The following is a 6266-nucleotide window of genomic DNA, read 5'->3' on the forward strand; positions in this document are numbered from 1 at the left end:
CGATCACACAAGGGAGCGGGACCTACCTACTCAGAGAACGTAAGGACGTCCTAAGACATCATGGGGACGTCCTTGGGACGATAAAACGTCCGAGTCACGTCTCCGAGACGTCTTTTAAAAATGCACGTTGTATGAATCAAAATATCCATAAAAATCATATCCAAGTTAAATTCCACTTACAATTCTGTGTACAAGATATACATTTTTATGCCGTGTTATAGCGAATAACGAAAAATTGTTCTCAAAGTTCGTGAAAACTTAACCCAAGTAGCGGTGTGAATCAAGTGACATTTTAATGACGCCCTGTCGTTAGAAACGACATTAGGACGTTGTTAAAACGTCATTTGACGTCACCGCTATTCGAATCCTCCAGGATAAAGGATTTATCGGTGGCGACGAGTCTCTGGGCGGATAACAAGGAGATCCGTGCGAAAGAACGCGAATCAAAGGGGGAGAAAAAGAGGAGCCAGGGAACATTCCCGAAATGACGTGAGAAGCGCATGTTTTTTTTCTTTACGATCTCCATGATAAATATATCGACGTCGTGTGTCGAGGCAAACGGGCGCGACGGCGGACAAAAGGCCCGGCTGGAAACAGACAGTTTTCCATCGTAATCGACAGCGGCAGAAATTGTATTAAATAAGTCCATTTGCGCAAAATAAGCTTCGCGCGCGCGTCATCCTATAAATATTACACACTCACACACGCACACACGACGTTATAAACTCGCGTCAATCGATTACCGTGCTTGCAACGAGCTTGCGAACCCGCCTGCCCGCTCACTCGCTCGCTCGCCTCCACCCCTCCCACCCCCCAGCAACATGCAACTACGTATGTATGTATGCACCCCGTCGTAACAATAATCGAAGCGCGTAATTCCGAAAATAGCATATGCACGAGAGAGAGAGAGAGAGAGAGAGATAGCTAGAGAGAGAGCTTTGACGTTATTTCGAGTCGCATGTCAAAACACAACGCGCGATATTCTCGATACGTATCGAGAGGCTGCGTTTACGGGGTGCGGAGTTCAAATCGAAAGGTGAACCGCGTGTCTCGCGTGATACGCGAGAATGTCGCCTCCCCTTCCCTTCCTCCCTCTCTCTCTCTCTCTCTCTCTTCCGTCAACCTCCCTTCTTCCCTCTACATGTATAAACATATATATACATATATACATATACATATATTTATCCTTGTGTATCCTGTGTCAGAGAATACGGTAAAACGAGAGGGAGTGAAGTAAGGAGGGAGGAGGTACGCGGGTGCCGCAAGGCAGGGTCGCCAGGACGCTCTCCCCGGTGTCATCCCGACGGTCAAGGGCAGTGGCGTCGCGCGTGACGTCACGCGGCGCTGCAGTGACGCAACTAGTCGCCAAGGGCAACCCGCGGCGGTTATGGTCGCTTGGCAACCCCTTTTCGCCCTGCTGCTCGCTACTGTACAACTCCCCACCCCACCCCTTATCCCACTTCATATCGCAGCCCGCGCCGCACTCTCTACCGCGTACACGTGCCGTTCCTCAATGAACTCTCCCCGCTCTCTCTCTCTCTCTCTCTCTTTCTCTCTCTATCTCTTTCTGTCTGTCGAACCCCTCTTCGCCCCCTCGTCTTCTCTGCCATTCCTCGTGGCGCCGTCGTCGCTACTCTTCCATTCTCCGTGACGTGACCCTAACCCCTAGCCAGAGAGAGAGAGAGAGAGAGCTTTTCGCGGATGTTTCGCGGCGCGAAGTAACGACATACAACGTGCGCGCCCGCTCGCAACAAGCTCGCGCCCCGCTTTCACCCCGCGGTATTTTTGCGCCTCAATAACGCCGTCGTGGCGAGATTCTCCAAATTCAGCCGAAACGTGGCGGCGATGCCCGCCCACATGTCGATCACAGGTGGGCGCATTTTTTAAAATATTTTCGTCGTGTCTTATTTCTTTTTTCCTTTTATATTCAACAGGGAGAATTTAAAGAAGTGGCAGGACTCGCCGAAATTATATATATCGCTATATATATATATATATATATCATTACGGCGGAATTTTCTCGACAGATTCGGCCCTTCCTCTCTCCCTCTCTCTCTCTCTCTTCGAGATTTCCCCACAAAGATATCCGACCCTTTGAATCTACCTCTCTCGTGCTAAATGGAGCGATCAGCATTCGGTTGACAAGATCCGCTTAAAATTAAGAAGGAAGAGCCGCATCTTCCGTCCGCGGAGCATCTCGAGAATATTTAATTCGCGTTTGGGAATTATTTGCTCCCGATGGATTTCCAAATCTCTTTTCTCGAGGAGCTATTAGCGTCTCGACGTTGATCTCTCTCTCTCTCTCACCGGCGGAATTTTTGCCTGCCAATTTGCTCAAAGGAGTCAAAGTCGTCTTGCCATTAACCGATGAAGCGAGAATGAAGTAATCCGATAGAGAGAAACGGGGCTCTCTACATAATACGTTTGCATATGCGAGCCTCGAGAGTTTCCATATACGTAGCCGTATGTCGAGCGTGTCTGCGGTGTCGCACACCTCTCTCTCTCTCTTTTTCTCTCACTTCCCCCTCTCTCTCCCCCTATGCGTCTCCTCGCGGTAACACGGTAGCGGCGCGTAGTCGTTTTTATTTTTCCTCATCTTCGCCTCCACTTTTCTATCCGCCCGTTTTCCCTCTCTTGGCCGTCGCCGTCGGCGATCGTCATAGAAACGGCACGCTTTATCATCTCTCTCTCGCTCTCTCTCTCTCACTCTCGCGTACGATAGAGAAGAATATCCGAAAACAAGACGCGGCGAATTGCGAAGGAAAGAGAGAGAGAGAGAGAGAGAGAGAGGACAATAAAAGAGTGAGAGGAGAGCCAGAGGAAAGGGTGGAAAGTATGCGTGCACATGCGTTGAGGAGGACGGAGGGAGGGAGGGAAGGAGGGAGAAAGTGAGAGTGAGAAGGAGAAAGAGAGAGATTCCTTTGGAAAAAGATACGATGTTGCGAGAGACTGTTAAGAGAAGGAAAGGAAGGCGAAGCGGGAAATAAAAAGGAAAGAAAGGAAAAGAAGTGAGAGAGGGAAAAAGAGAGAAAAGGAAGAATAAGAAGGTCTCCGCGCGGAGGGATTTCTCATAGTGAGACCGAGAGAAGCGGAGAGAGAGAGAGAAAGAGAGAGAGAGAGAGAAGGTATCGCGAAGTGCAGAGGAGGCCTCATCTCGCTCTCGGTCCTATTTATAGATGTGCTCTCAGCTTCACTCCTGCCCGCCGCTCTCGCGTACTGTCTTTCTTATATAGGTGTGCCCGTGTATACCTATATGTAGTGACTATATTACGCATTCTCCGCGGGCGAACCAGCCAACCAGCCGGCCGACCAGCCAACGAGCCGGCCAAAACTCGGCGCGAAAGATCGATTGTGGTGGACTCGCGAGACGCGCGCCGACACTTGTCTAGTAGTTGTCTGTGTTGCAACGAATCGGTCCGGCGCGAATGCCGCCGTCGTGCGCGAGATATTTTCCGCCCCTCCTCCCTCCCCCCTCCCCCCATCCATCCAATGACCGACTGTCCGCCGACATGCGAACGAAAGGGAGACGAACGGATCGGGAAAACGCGTGTGTCGTTTCATCTTACGGCGGTCGGTACTTTTGATTGATCTGATCGCAGCATTACAGCACCCGTTCGTCCGTTTGTTCGGTCCCGCCGCGAACTTCCTGGGAGCTCATTCGCTCCTTCCTCGAGCAACACTGCCGAACACGGCAGTGTTGACGCAGTCGCGACGATCGCGAGTCAACTCAAACTTTGTCACCTTGCTTCCTCCCAATTTTTAGAAACGTAACTCGTGTTTCTCTCTTTCTTTCTTGTTTGTTTTTTCTTTTTTGTTTTGTTGCTAGACAATGTCGTGTATCATACGTGGCGCGACAACAAATGAATCTGGTGTGAACGGAACGGTATTTTTTACTGATAATTGAAACAGTCCGTGAAAAAATGATTACACATGATTATATATGATTAGATATAATTATTATAATTAGATATAATTATGTTAAATCATATACAAATTTTGCCCGTACAGGTGGTTACATATATGATCATATGTCTATACGAAAAAAAAGATATTACGTCATTTGATTAAATGTCGATATCACGTGTTGCCAGAGGCACAAGTAGCCGGAAGCATTTACTCCGATTGTATCTGCATATGATTCGTAAACAATAATATTTTCTTGTCACGGATATATATGATTATATATAGTTAGTACGAGCAAATTTCATATATCTATTTTCTCCCGGGAGGGTTTTTCTTTCGTTTCCTATTAAAATAGCATCAAACGAAATTGCACCTCATTCTTTGGATTTATTTAGATCGCAAAATAATCTTAAACGTTAATGATGGCCACGCGTTTCTTAATAGGAGTGATGTGATTTTGCTAAAGTCTGTTTGAAATTACGAGCGAAAATTTTTCACTCGATACTTAGCAGTACGATCCATTAAAATCTCGGTGCTTTTGTATCAGTCGCAAGCTAGAAGACTATTCACCCCTCGCTATTCTTTCTCTTCTCCAAGAAAATCAATAGAACGAATGGAAAAGGTTCTTTGACGTAGTCGCAGTAGTAAGAAGAGGCCAGTCAGAGCTTAAGCTCTCATTGTTGCACACAACATACGCGTATTACATGCACAAAATGTTGAGAAAAAAAGAGATCCGAGAACGGTATATTCCTTAACCGGGTGCAAAATCGAGCGAAAAGGTTGGAATACCGATAGTTTCCGAATTATTTCCAATAAAAAAAAACCGGATATCCATTGTGAGTCAAGCAGGAATAAACATAAACAGACTCTTATTACAGATACTTATTTTTTTACTTGATTTCACTGGCGGAATAATTGAGATTTTACTTAAGTAAGATTTTTTTCAACTTGAAGATCACCGGTTAAAAGTATCTTCATTAGGAAGATCGATCGAAAATTGGTGTTGGGAAATACGTGTCCGATTGTCATAAAAGCCTCCTCTTTCCTTTCCAACCGCCTGTATATGCACGACTCTTTCATGACAGGGTTGCGAGAATAATCGAACCACTTGACCTTGAGTCAATGTTAATTGTATTTCTGTTAATAATTGTTGCAAGATCGTTACCCGCAGAGAGAAGCATATGCAGGAGCGATGATGACAACACGAATATACAGGTAGGTTGGGAGCTTTTCTCACGTGCATTGCACTCGGAGCACCATATGTATAATAATTACATATAATTTGTCTAGCGATAGGATAATATTACTTGTAAAAAAGTATTCTCCTGTGGGGACACGCGCTTGCGCTACGACTTACGTAGATGAGTAGTGCGTATCATCGCGTTCGCATACGCTCGTACAATTTATATATATGTATATATATTTATTTATTTATTTATATTTATATGTTTGAAAAATGTGTACCGTGTGTATACGCACTTGTGAGCGCGTGTATATGAGCTCGCGTGTGTGTGCGTGCGCGCGCGCGCACGCGTGTGTGTGTGTGTGTGTGTGTACGCATGCAAGTGTAACTTGTATAAGCGTAGGTACCGAATTTTTGTCACCCTTGCAACGTATTGCACGTTTCTTTGACCGAGTAGAGTCCTTTACGATAATAATAAAAATAATTATTTGACTTTAACAATATATTCATTTGATATAGTCATCTTGTTAATAAATAGAGCAACATATACATAACATTAACAATCGCTAAATCGTATATGTATACACGTACGCGACAGGAGGGAGGGACGGAAGGGGAGGGGGAGCGGCGAGCGGGACGGGGCAGGATAATAACGCGAAAAACGAGAAGAATAGAAGAGAGAAAAGAAGGGGTGGAAGTAGACGAGATAACGACGTTAGAGATTTTACATATACATACAGCGATCATACGTAATAAATTATATACATATGTACACGTGAAATATTCTCTTTCAACAACGATGGTCAATGTTTAATTACAATTATTCGTGGAATTCTCATATCTTTTTTTTTCTTTCCTTTTTTTACCTAGAATGTGCAGAAAGAGAGGCAAGAATGATTCGGGGGAAAGATCCGACGACGGGGACGAACGTAAAACATCATTGCACATACACGTGAGGAATTGCACATACAGCCGAGATTTAGCGTGTTCGGAGCACGACGAAAAGTACGACGAACACGACGGAACGCATACACAAAGGGGGGGGGGNGGGGGGGGAGGGCGCTGTATAGGCAATGTAATCGCTGCTACGAGATCAGAATCCGATGAATTCCTCGTGTGAACACTGCAAAGAATCGTAGAAACTCACGGAAATTGCACGCTTCCCGGCGACGGGCCGGCG

The sequence above is a fragment of the Dinoponera quadriceps genome, unplaced genomic scaffold (genome assembly GCF_001313825.1).
Source record: "Dinoponera quadriceps isolate SergipeBrazil2010 unplaced genomic scaffold, ASM131382v1 scaffold4052, whole genome shotgun sequence".
Lineage (NCBI taxonomy): Eukaryota > Metazoa > Arthropoda > Insecta > Hymenoptera > Formicidae > Dinoponera > Dinoponera quadriceps.